The sequence below is a fragment of the Dermacentor andersoni genome, chromosome 3 (assembly GCF_023375885.2).
Source record: "Dermacentor andersoni chromosome 3, qqDerAnde1_hic_scaffold, whole genome shotgun sequence".
NCBI lineage: Eukaryota > Metazoa > Arthropoda > Arachnida > Ixodida > Ixodidae > Dermacentor > Dermacentor andersoni.
The window spans coordinates 84,104,311-84,117,975 of NC_092816.1; the positions used below are offsets into that span (position 1 = coordinate 84,104,311).

The 13,665-nt window shown below is 50.2% G+C and overlaps 1 protein-coding gene across 1 annotated transcript in view; it reads right to left on the reverse strand.

The window, feature by feature from the left end:
* The window catches only part of LOC126543055 (CRISP/Allergen/PR-1-like), a 36,844-nt gene that overhangs the window by 14,491 nt on the left and 8,688 nt on the right, over nucleotides 1-13,665 (reverse strand). The window lies entirely within an intron of this gene.

Here is a 13,665-nt window from a genome sequence, read left to right on the forward strand (position 1 = left end):
CACGAAGTTACGGGCTACAGTCCCTTCCTTCTTCTTTACGCTCGTCCGCCTCGTTATACACTAGACACTATCTTCCCGCTTTCCAGCCACGATAATCTTTGCATATCAGAGACAGTCTGTCTTGCTGAAGAAGCCCGAAGACTTGCTTCTTTGCGCACTGTTGCTTCACAAGACCACTCGTAGGCACGCTACGACCGCCGACGTCGACACGTGGTATATGACGCTGGTGATTTAGTGTGGCTCTGGAAACCAACCATAAAACGTGGATTATGTGAAAAGCTGCTGGCCCACTATGTTGGACCCTATGTTATTACTGAGCGTGTCAGCGACTTACCGCATAGCACACCTCACGTCAAATGGCCGACGGTCAGCAAAGACTGAGCTTTCGCATGTCGCCCGTTTAAAGCCCTTTATTTCTCGACAGCCTGTTTGACTTGTCCGGCGGGCTTCGTCTGCGCGGAGGGAAATGTGGCACTCTTACGTGCGTAGTGGGTTTACGCCTCAACAAACAGTATGGGGGGCATCCAAGAGTGGTGAACGAGGAAGACGGCGTGCGGCAGGCTAGCTGAATCTCGACAGGCGCTCAGCTGATCAAGGCCATCGCGTCTAACTCTACCCGGCTTGACAATAAACGCCTTTCGTGGGTGCAACAATATGTGCGTGTGTGTGTGTTGTAGTTGAAGAAACGAAGGGGCACAATTACGAAAATTGCATGTTTAATGGTTTAACGTTTCGGCCGTGGCACGGCCTTCGTTTTTGTTCTGAGGAAGGCCGTGCCACGGCCGAAACGTTAAACCATTAAACATGCAATTTTCGTAAGTGTGCCCCTTCGTTTCTTCACTACCTCTGCACCGGACCTACAGAACTTTTCCTTGAATTATATATATATATATATATATATATATATATATATATATATATATATATATAGATAGATAGATAGATAACAGAAAGAGAGAGTTGTTTTGCGGGGAAACAATTTCGTGTGGCCGCTTGTGCTTTTCGAATGACCTCACAAACATTACGATTGCCTTGGCTACGGTGAAGCAGTGTGCTCTCGGAGTGCGGTGGGATGCGTGTCTGTTCTGCGTGCCGGGATTCGTTAGTAAAAGGTGTCGTGCCGCATTTTGCAAGAATACATATAGGTATGTGTACCCCCGGTGGTCCATCATCTTCCGAGGCTCAACATCGTGGACAAGCGACTATAGTCGCGCCTCGCCTTTGTTGGAATCGCACCGCTGGCACGAGTTGTTGCAACCTCAGCGCTGACGCCCGTTGTTGCAAATGGGTCGCAAGTCCCAAGGGTAGCGTTGGCCTGGCGGCCTGGGGCACAACTGGAAGCATCCGAAGGTCCTGGCAAAGCATGAGTCGACTGGTAACAGAACAACTTGTTTATTCTAACATCGCAAAAGAGCGGGCAGTCAGGTCGACCGAAGTGGAGAGACGGGAGAGCACGTAACTTAACAGAAGAAATCGGAGCCTCTCTCTTGGCGTCCGGGGGCAGCTGCTCTTATACTCTCGGAGTTGAGGGCAAGAGGAAGGCCTCGTGACGAGACCACGTGACGGCGGGCACGGACAGACTGAGAGACACGTTGAGACGAGTGTAGTGACGCATCCGCCAAGCTGGCGCCTGTCAGACCTCCTCGCTTCACACTTGGGGAGCTCCTCTCCCCGGCTGCCGCGCTTTGACAAGCGTGGGCACACACACACACACGCACACACGAAGACACGTGGCACTGAAACACGCCTGGACGCGCTTGGCGGGGAGGCTTTGCGGGAGCTCCGAACGGGCCAAAATGTCCGCCGCTTTGAACGAAGCCCCGGCGTCCGTTGCATCCGCGCCGGCTATACCGCGCGTCGTAGGCGAAACGTAACAGACCGCCCCGCCGGGGGAAGGAGATCCCGATGGTCAGGGGACTGCATCCGCTGTCCGGAGGGATGTCGCTTGATGATGCTCATAACCGAAGTCCGTCGTCCTTCGGCGTTTCTTGAGCGCAGCGCACAGAGAAGGCCTCGTTCTCTCGTTCAGGTTCACACAGGACACTGCAGAGTGACTTCGGGAGAGTTGACATTTTTGTTCTCGTTCCCGGCAAGCGTTAGAACTACGCCGAAACTCAACCGCTCAGTCAGCAAGCACGGCACAACCCTCACTAAGCCCTGCCAGGCTCTTTCCCTTTTTATACTACTGCCTAGTTCCTTACAGTAGTTTAGCAGCACTCAGAACGCGTCCACAAATCGGAAAATTGCACTAGAAAGCACATCATCACTTTGAAACACTACACAAAAGCAATATGTTAAAAATCCTGCCTCAGGAAGAAAAACATCAGTAACAAACAATTTTGAGGCTGATTCCCACGTTAGGGGCTTCGACTTAAGCCATCGGCGTTACCGTTAAGACTCCCGTTTTTGTAACGCACCTCAAAGGAATGTTGTTGCAGAGCGAGGCTCCAGCGCAGGAGGCGGCCATTTATGAAAGAGATGGTCTGCAGCCATTGGAGAGGGCAGTGATCCGTGTCGAAGCATGCGAAGCGGAGAACGCAGCGAGCGACCGTACACTAGCTCAGCTGGCGAAAACCCCGTAGCCGCATGCGGCGTGGTCTTTAATGCCAACGTCACCCCAGGCAGACACAGATCCCAGTCAGTTTGTTGTGCAAACCACAATGCTCTCAACACGCGCTTCATTACGGAGTGGAGCTTCTCAACGGAACTCGACTGGGGGTGGTGCACTGAGCTGTGTAACAGCTTTACCCCGCACCTTTCGAGAAAGGCTGTCGTCAAAGCGCTAGTAAACACTGTGCCCTGATCTGATTGGATTTCCGCAGGAAAACCAACTCGCGCAAATATGGACAGTAGTGCATTGACTATCTTAACTGAGCTGAGTTCTTTAAGCGGCACTGCTTCAGGGAACTTTGTCGCTGGGCAGATCACAGTCAAAATGTGTCTGTATCCCGTGGCTGTTACCGGCAGAGGTCCCACTGTATCAATAACGAGCCGTCTAAAAGGCTCCGTAATGATAGGTACCAACTTCAACGGCGCCCTCGATTTGTCCCCTGGTTTGCCCACCCGCTGACAGGTGTCGCATGTCTTCACAAAGTGGTCTGCGTCCCGAAAACACCCTGGCCAATAGTACTCTTGCAAGAGACGGTCCTTAGTTTTCTTAACTCCTAGGTGTCCGGACCACGAACCCCCATGCGACAAGCGCAACAGATCCTGACGGTAGCACTGAGGCACGATCAGCTGATCGAACTCCACTCCTCTGCGGTCTAGATACTTTCGGTACAGGACCCCACTTCTTTCCACAAAGCGAGCATTTTTCTTGGCGACACCTTCCTTGACAATGCAGCGTATGTTTTCTAGGCTGCCATCCTTCTTTTGCTCGGCTATCAAAGCCGCCCGGCTGACGTTTAGCAACCTATTAAGTCCGTCTGACGTAGGCGCGATGAGCAAATCTGCAGATAGCTCTTCTAACTTTCCCGTGTCGGGCATTTCCTCTCCAGTATCTGGTGCCTTCAACGCTACAGGCTTAATTTTGTTCAGTTCGGACGTGCTCTCAATATCAGCTTGCTGCGCCTCTGACCCTTTCTCATTGTTCGACAACGTCGGCCCCGCAACTACCGCCTTTGCAGCGAGCTCCCGAACCTTCGATCTGGTTAAGGCCTGAACGCTAGCCTCACCAAACAAAAGCCCCTTCTCGCGCAGGAGGTGATCGGACCTGTTCGAAAATAGGTACGGGTACTGGGGGGGCAGCATAGATGACACTGCCGCCTCCGTCTTAAGTGCTCCGAAAGGTCCTTCAATAAGCACTTTTGCTACGGGCAGACACACGCTATGAGCTTCCACGGCTTGCTTGATCCATGCACACTCGCCCGTGAACATATCGGGTTCTACGTAAGAGGGGTGAACTACATCCATTGTGGCTGCGGAATCGCGAAGCACTCGGCACTCTTTCCCGTTCACGAGGAGGTCTCGCATGTAAGGCTCGAGAAGCTTCATGTTCTCGTCAGTGCTGCATAATGACAAAAACACTACTTTTGTTTTTGTTTCCGGACACTGCGCCGAAAAGTGACCCGGCTTCTGGCACGTATAACAAACGCGCGCTTGCCTCGTCTCGAACCGCTTTCTGCGTTCGGCTTCGGCTGCCGCCATCTCCTTACGTTCGGTCGGACACTGCGCCGAAACGTGACCCGGCTTCTGGCACGTATAACACACGCGCGCTTGCCTCGTCTCGAACCGCTTTCTCATGGGCGTGAACTTCGGCCTCTCAAACTTGGAGCCAAATTCACCCTTTTGACCGTCCTTAGCTCCGCGAGCCCGACGCGTCACAAACTCCTCGGCTAGCTCAGCGGCTCTAGCCACCGTACTAACGTCTGGCCTATCCAAGACCCAGTACCGCACGTTCTCAGGTAACCGACTATAAAACTGTTCTAGCCCGAAACACTGCAGAACTTTCTCGTGGTCACCAAACGCTTTCTCTTCTTTGAGCCACTCCTGCATGTTTGACATAAGCCTGTAGGCAAACTCTGTATATGACTCACTTCTGCCTTTCTCATTTTCCCGAAACTTCCGACGGAAAGCCTCCGCTGACAGCCTGTACTTTTTTAGCAGACTCGATTTCACTTGGTCGAAATCCTCTGCCTCCTCTCTCTTCAAGCGAGCGGCTACGTCGGCCGCCTCGCCGGGTAGCAAAGTGAGCAAGCGCTGTGGCCACGTTTCCCGAGAGAACCCCTGCTTCTCGCTCGTTCGCTCAAAGTTCACCAGGAACAAACCAATGTCCTCTCCAAGCTTAAACGGCCGTATCAGGTCAGTCATTTTGAACGATACTCGTTCTCCTGCACCGTGTGCCTGACTTCCATTACGAGCGCGTTCCATCTCTACCTCGAGACGCTTCATTTCCAAAGCGTGTTGACGGTCGCGCTCTTTTTCTTGTTGCTCTCGCTCTTTCTGTTCTTTTCGTTCACGCTCATCTTTCTCTTTCTGTTCTTTAAGTTCACGCTCCTGTCTCTCTTTCTGTTCTTTAAGTTCGCGCTCCTGTCTTTTTGCCCGCTCCTCAATGGTCTCAAGGCATTCCGACAGCTCGTCATCCTCAGCTTCTAACTCAAGAATAGCCCTTAGCAGTTCTGGTTTTCTGAGTTTGTCTGAGACATCCAGACCCAACTCTCTTGCAAGCTCCAGCAATATCGGTTTGCGCAACGACTTCAAATCCATGGCTGCTCTGAATGCTGCTTTCTCTACTGCCTACTATTGTCTTGCCGCAATGTAACCCGGCAGCAACGACAACCACAATTACCAGCTCTGTTTCTGACACTAACAAAAGCCTGGCAAAGCTCAGAAGAAGAAAGTCCCGCACTCACCAAACCTCGCAGCCAAGAATTCAGCGCAGTCGTTCCGCTGCAGGCAACCAGTCATCACACAGGGCTCGTTGCACTGCTCCCGGATGGTCGTTGTGCTGCTCAGCATACAGTCAACCGCATCTCTTCGCTGCTGGCCTCCGTTGTCGCGATCTCACCGCTACCAGCCAGTTGTTGGAATCGCACCGCTGGCACGAGTTGTTGCAACCTCAGCGCTGACGCCCGTTGTTGCAAATGGGTCGCAAGTCCCAAGGGTAGCGTTGGCCTGGCGGCCTGGGGCACAACTGGAAGCATCCGAAGGTCCTGGCAAAGCATGAGTCGACTGGTAACAGAACAATTTGTTTATTCTAACATCGCAAAAGAGCGGGCGGTCAGGTCGACCGAAGTGGAGAGACGGGAGAGCACGTAACTCAACAGAAGAAATCGGAGCCTCTCTCTTGGCGTCCGGGGGCAGCTGCTCTTATACTCTCGGAGTTGAGGGCAAGAGGAAGGCCTCGTGACGAGACCACGTGACGGCGGGCACGGACAGACTGAGAGACACGTTGAGACGAGTGCAGTGACGCATCCGCCAAGCTGGCGCCTGTCAGACCTCCTCGCTTCACACTTGGGGAGCTCCTCTCCCCGGCTGCCGTGCTTTGACAAGCGTGGGCACACACACACACACGCACACACGAAGACACGTGGCACTGAAACACGCCTGGACGCGCTTGGCGGGGAGGCTTTGCGGGAGCTCCGAACGGGCCAAAATGTCCGCCGCTTTGAACGAAGCCCCGGCGTCCGTTGCATCCGCGCCGGCTATACCGCGCGTCGTAGGCGAAACGTAACACCTTCCATTTATGTGCGTACGGAGTTTGACGCAGTGCAGTGCCCAGTTCGCTATTAAGGGGCTCACATACACAACTTCGCTGATCATCGGCCTGCACAGAGTGGAATGTCACTGAATTTTTTTTTACATCCTTTCATTGTTAGATGACGCAAAGAAAGCACGCCGAATAACTACAAATTGCATTTAGTTCAATTTAAAAGAAATAAAAATAAGAAACACGTTTCAATATAGTGGGACAAATAGTGGGAGAAAAAGCTTGCGGCTGAGCAATGATTGACATCTATTGAACATGCGCAGCCTCGATATCTATTACGTTGCACTTACCTAAGCAGAACACCGTGCATAATTATTGAAGTTTTGAGCGACTGAAGGAAGGGTAGGCGCCAAACAGCAAGATTTATATCGGACTTTCGATCGATTAATTCGAACACTTAAAAGATAAGAGAGAAAAGTGGAAGGGATTTAAACGTAGCCAAACTACAACGCATAAGTTCCCCGCCTCCCTGCCCACCCGAAGGAACCCTCTTGTCGTGGGTGCCCCCACAGCAAAAAACAAAAAAACAACAAAAAAAAAAACAGAAAAGAAATCCTGGCGCAGCCCCTGAGTGATACCCTTTCTTGACCGAACTTCTTGGGTAACTCCTACAGCGTTGACTGCTATGTATGGAATGGAGCGTGCATCCTGACCTTTTTGGTTTTCTGTAAGAAAACTGAAGAATTTGGGAATAAAAGAATGTATGTATTTATGTATAGATGGGGGACTTAGTAGGTACCGCTTTCCACCTACTTGGAGCACCGGGTATGTGCCACTAGGCGTGTGCCGCTTTTAAATAAACGCCTCTGACGCCAACTTGGGTATCTAGCTGTGTGCCACGGGGAATGTGCCTTAAATTTCTACCGATGCTCATCGGAATAGAACCCACGTTACAAGGGTTCCTCAAGGACAGAAACCCGACGCTTTAGCAGCCTGCGCCACCAGTGCACTGCCTATCAGAATCAGAATCAGAATCGGTTTTTATTGAGATCATTAGAATGATTACAAGTTGTTAATATTCAGGAGGAGGTCCCGGAGTCAAAGACTGCAATGGGACCTCCTTTACAAAGTAAACGTAATAAAACAAAAGTACAGCAGTTTTCAACAAATTGTTAACATAGAAAAATTACAGGTTTTAGTATGAATACCATGGTATGTGCCGCTATTCAATGAACCTCTCACAACCTTGGATCACGGAGTATGTGCCACTCAGTGTGCGGCAAGGCAGGGAGCAATTCTCATTAGCAGGCACCTGTGCGCCACGCTTCTCGTCTCGGAGGCGACGTGTGGGATTCCCGGCAGTGCCACTAGAGGGCGCAGCGTGTCTTGAAAGAAACGCGAGAGAGGCGCCCGGTGGCCGCATGACGCGTTTCTCAGGTTTCGAACGCATCGGCGGGCCGTCCATTTCGGAGGCCGCCCGCAGGCTGCCGCAAGATGGCGCCGACTGTTCTTAGGGAAGCATGAACGAGGAATTTCGCGGCAGTACGCGCCTCATACATAACTCGTTTTTACGGTGAGCATATATGTTGTGCCGCTTATATTGATCCGCTGCTTAAGACATCACCGTTGACAGGCGTCGTGAGATAGGTTCCGGAGAATTTTTCTTTATATTTTATGTATTTAAGCGCACCACTATAACCGTCGTGTATGCTGCACGCGACAGGAATCGGGGCATTGCACAACATCACATGCGCAATCTGCGCTCACGAGATTCAAATAAGTAAACCGAATTACAGGCTACTAAAAAACAAATAAATAAACAGTGTGATTGGCCGGGCAACTTCTCTGGAACAATGTGCATGCCGCAGCACTATTAACCAGCGCCTGTTCTTGCAACCGTTTGAAACTTGAAGTTCTTTGCGTGTACATACAGGACCCCGAGTGTTAAACGATCCCCGCCGAGCGGCCACGTACCTGCGCCACGTCGGCCATCTCGGGGTCCCAGCGCAGTCGGTACATGTCGGCGGCCGTCGCGAATCCCGGCAGGCGGCCCTGCGCGACTTGGCTCCGGTAGCTGTTGTGCAGCTTCAGGATGAGTGAGCGATCGGCCGCGCTCACGCCCTTGTTGCGAATTTTGCACCTCGGGTTCGGAGGCTTGCACAGCGTGTGCGTCGGTCTCGTGCGGCGCAGCTCCGGAGTGCACTGTGCTTGGGTTACTGGGTGCTGGGGCCCTGGGTCTTGGGGCCCTGGGTCTTGGGGCACTGGGTGTTGGGGCACTGGGTGTTGGGGCACTGGGTGTTGTGGTACTGGGGCTTTGGGCACTGAAGAAAGAAAATAATTTACGACTACTTGATTTCCGCGCCAAATTAGGAAAAGAAATCTGGGATCTTACGACTTTCCAAAACTACGATCTGATCATGAGGCACGCCGTAGGGAAGGGGGGGGGGGGGGTCTTCTAGATAATTTTAACCAGGGTATGTTTGTCGCGCCCCCAATGCACGGTAAACGATTGTTTTTTTTTAATGTTTTTCCTTGTTTATTTTTTTTGTCGCTGCAGGGAATTGAACCTGCTACCCCGTGCTTAGCCGACATAGCCGCTAACCCAATGTGGTGGGTGGAACCAAACTAAGTTACCGTAGAAGCTGCGGCCACCGCGTGGCCACCAAAACAGTCAATATAGTCAGAAAGCTTTCAGTGGTAATCTAGCGGTGAATTCGAGACAGATGTGTTTGCGTTAGGTCGTACCCTTTTTTGAGTTATTGGATGCATGATTTAAACCGCGTTCAACACATTGCAAAGTGTTGTTCAGCAGGAGCTCACTCGACACGCGTTCTGCCTCTTCGAGGAACGAAGTCCGACTATACATACGCGTATATATCCGTTCGTTACTTTTACCTCCTCGCCGGCTTCCCACACGTACACTTTTTTCTGCTTTGGCACTCCTACTGCTGACACACTAATATATGTGTTTCCAAGTATATGGCACTGAAGTGTGCAACATTCATGATAGAAGAACGCATTTCGAGAGCACGGACCAAAATGTAATGCAACATTTAGCGGCCAAGAGACACGACATAACGCCACGAGCGACCATATAACATCTGTTAGCCTTCCAACTCCACAAAGCTCTCGGGCGACGCGACGATCGTCTCAAAAGCCTCGTTGGCGTTCGGCCACAATCCTGGCCGTTCGATTACGGAAACGAGCGAAAGAGCCGAATTAAGCTGTTATTCGCCTTAGGACGAAGGATACAGCCAAATGAATCGCTTTGGTTTATTAAAGAAATATGACGTGCTAGAAAGTCTATATTTGTTACGATGAGTATATTTCTTTAGCTCTTGTTGTTTCGCGTCGCAATTCCGCCGAGAAAGCGCCGACGCCGGATTTTCTGCGACACGCGCGCTTAACGCTACCGCGTTAATACAGCCGCGGCACATCTGCAGGGTTAGTACAGATGGCTGTATACGTATAGCTGACTCGATACACGTGAGCTGTGCTGCTTTGAGCTGGTTCCGGCGATGACGTAGTTTCCGTGAAATGAAACCTTGAGCAAAACCGCTTCCGCGGTAAAAGAGAAAGCAGAAAGGGCTAAAAGCGTCGTCCATCCTGCCCGAGTTGCTCTGAAGATCATCTTCCTCTCCTCTTCTCATAAGAGCCTTAAAGGAGCACTTAAGAGAAACACTTCAGTAGGTTTTTACTGACTACGTAAAGAGCTCTTTGGTAAATCTATTTTCTTTAATTTCGCGGAAAGAGGTTTATTATTAGAAGAGAGAACGAAGGTCAAATTGAATTTCGCGCCGAAACCTTCGCGCTGGTACGTCAATGTGACGTCACTGATTTCACCCGCCAAAGTGGTTTAGCGGGTACGGCACTGCGCTGCTAACGACGAGGTCGCGAGTCAGACTCCCGGCCGCAACGGCCGAATTTCAATGCGGGCACAAAATGCGAAAACGTTCGTGTGCTGTGCATCGGGTGCGCGTTAGGGAAACCTAGGCGGTCCGAATTAATCCGGAGTCGACCCGGATCAGGGGTGTCCCTCATAAACAAATCGTGGTTTCGGCACGTGGAATCCGCCAGAAATTTGTTTTTGTTCTTGTTACTGATTTCTAAGTACACCTTGTGTATTTAGCCAGTCGTGGATCCGCACAAGTTCTCGACACTTGCCGAGTTCAGTCTCGGGCTCCTTTAGTATGCAACGCCTGCAGTCAAGTTTTACCGTTAACTGTGCCTGTGCGGACACAATCAAAATGAACGACGTCGCGGCGACCTGGTAAGCGAATTCCGAGGTGGCGTCGTCAGCCCGTCTTTCGTTTGTTTTTTTACTTTTTTTGCGCGTCGCTTCTAGTTTGTGAAATCTGTTGTCGCGGTAATAATGGCATTCCTGGAATTGTGCAATCACAATTTACTCGGTTCAACAATCACAACACGGTTCAACTTGTGTTGCTCTTGAGTGTTCCTTCAAAAAACCGGGCCTCTACGCACGAGGGCAATCGACTCTTTAAGCCTCGTGAGGTAAACATTATAACGGACATATACTACAACCATAAATTAAGTCGAAAGGGGTTACTATACTTTGTTGCATGTCCGCGCTTGCATACATGTGTTAAGAGCGACATAATTCTTGCTCAAAGCGTGAAGTTCGGATGGTGCGATGCTTAGACACTAGCTACGGAGCTATTGCCCATGTGATTCTCATTTTATTGCGCCTAATATGTTTTCTGATCAGTTATTTCTTGTTCGCGTTCCAATTCGGGCTGATGGTGCGTATACGTTCACGGAGAGAAATAGATTGACTTCGAATTTTTTTTTTTTTTTGCTAAATAAGCGCACCAATTGAAATATGCGTACTTAGCATATAGCGCAGTATAGCGTAGTCCCGACATTACGCAAAATTCGTAGCACGTGTGCACACGTATCTTTCTCACTATCATGTTCTTTATCACTTCTCCACCTTCACTTTCCTTCTCCCCTATGTAGAGTTATCAGAGCGGGCTAACTCAGGCTTCACCTTCCTGGTATTTAAGATTGTGCGAATAGTAAATTTTGAGACCGAATCAAATATGAACGGAATAGTGCCAGAAGCGAAGCGAATCGAATATTAAAAATACTTTTCCCGGAGGATCGGAGGTGACGGTCGTACAAGTTCTACAGGAGGCTCTGGATGTCAGAGTCTTTCTTGGAAGGTGCGGGACTGGCACCCTCGTCTGGAAAGTCGGAACTCCTGCTGCACAGACAGGCTAGACGAGGTGCTAGGGGACTCACCCCCCTCGATCAGGTGCTCATTAGCGTTCGTACCAGAGATGAGCAAACCATCCCTAGAGTAGACTCTCAAAATCTAGGTTTTCAATAAACTCAAAGGGCTGCAACGCTAAGGCTATAGCCCATCTCACCACGAAAACGGAGAACACTCTTAGCATAATTATGAGAGTGTCCAACAAGAAAGGCGGCATAGGCGAGGATATATTCCTTAGGGTCTACCATGGTATCCTCAAGAGCCACGTCATTTACATAGTCGCGGCCCTCAACTGGACCAAAACGGAAAGATAAATTAGACACGATCATGCGCAAAAGAGTCGAAAGGGTGCTCGGCGTGCCAATCATGGCTAGCACAGAGAAACTCATGACGTTGGGAGTACACAACAGAACTTCGGAGTTAGTAGAAGTACAAAGATCAGCACAAATTATTTGATTATGAAACTCCAAAGCAGGCAGAAAACTGATGAATGCGGCAGGCCTCCGTCCTAGCTTCAATCAGGGAGATACCACGCAACTTGATATTCAAACAAGAAATTCCTTTATTGTAGACCTTTTTCCAAGAAATGTCCACCCCCAACACAATAAAGGTCGAAGGTTAGCGAGGGCCGGAGCTTTCTTAAAGAGCATATCCGGAATGGGGACCTTTGTTGACGCGGCGCGACACGCCAGTGCCAACAAGTTTTCCGTAGCAATAGTCAATGACAGAGGAAAACTCCTCTCGGCAGCCTCGCCGAAGACCTCCTCAGTCAATGCGGCGGAAGAGGCTGCTATAGCTCTCGCATTACTTGACCCAAAACGCACTACGGTGTACACCGGCTCCCGAGATTCCCATGGGGCGTTCGGGGGGAACGCATGGGGACTGACCGTTCGCATGGGCATTGACAGCCAAAGCAGCAGCCATGACTCTGAATGGCAAACCTCCCTCGGACATAATTCGCCACATAGTCTGGTTCACAGCTCACATGCGACCAGCCGTATTACCGGGTCACCTGAATCCCAATGAGATAGCCCACGACCGTGCGCGAGGTTTCATATGCCGCGACAGGATGGTGTCTCGGGTGAGTTCGGGAGAGCTCGTCCACAGGGATCCTCTAGTTACTTTTTACGAAATGACACCTCACTACAGAGCGAATAGGCAGAGTTTTCCCTTCCCCCATCATAAGCTCAACAGACCACAAGCTAACACGCTCCGCATGCTCCAGATGGAGTCCTACCCCTCTAGAGGCTTTCTGGACATATATATACTCCACCCGGACAAGAATTCACTCTGCCCAGATTGTGGCACTGAATTTTGCTCATTCAGTCACATGCTCTGGCAGTGCCCTGTGTTATAGGATTTCAACCGAGAAGACTGGACGAAGGCTATCACAGATCCGAAACAAGACGTCCAGCTGCTGGCTGTCCAGAGGGCCCACGAACGAGCGGACTCTCTGTTACCACTAGGGATTAGCCGACGGCTTGGCAGGGACCTATCTAGCAGGTCCCATGCCTAGCTCCTCAGGACCCCAATAATGTCGTTTACTACTACTACTGCAACTTCTACTACTACTACTTCCTTTGGCTCTCGAATGAAGAACAAGCAGTTTTCACTATTAATAGAAAACGGCATTCACAGCCCGGTAATTAGTATGGTAACAAGTTTTTGCCATTACACTGCACGTTATCGAGCGTTGTGTATTAAACCCACTCTTGGCAGAGTGCGAATGATCGCAGTTTATAACAAAAGTATGGCTCCCTGAGTGACGTAGTACTGTGACATACACTACGCAGTTACTGCTACTCCCAACTACGTAATGTGGAAGGTGTGGGTTCGGTTCCGAAACTTGCAGCGAGTTGTCCTTCCGGCCACTTCAATTTTCCTTTAGTTTACTATTTCTAAATTTCCTTTAAAACCATATCAAATAACTTTTTTCTTTTAATTTGTCTGGTTTCACTGTTTTGCTGTGATTAACAAAAGGTAGAGCCTCTCGATTCTCTTATTCTGCCAAACTTAGGAGTATTTTATGTTTGCTGCGGCCGCGCGGGTAAAATTGAAAACGCCTTTGCTCAATTTTTTCTGTGCGTGATTTCTAAAATCTTCGCGCGCATATTTCCCGATTTAGCGGACTTCCGCATAACTCGTTTCATCGAAGTGAAAACTCTCCTTGGTACATATGCACGTTTGAAAACGGTTGCCTTCGCAATGGCGTCTCCCGTAATGGCGCTGCGTGCAATCACACCGCGAAGAGAAATCTCGCCACGACGAAAATTGAGAAATTTCA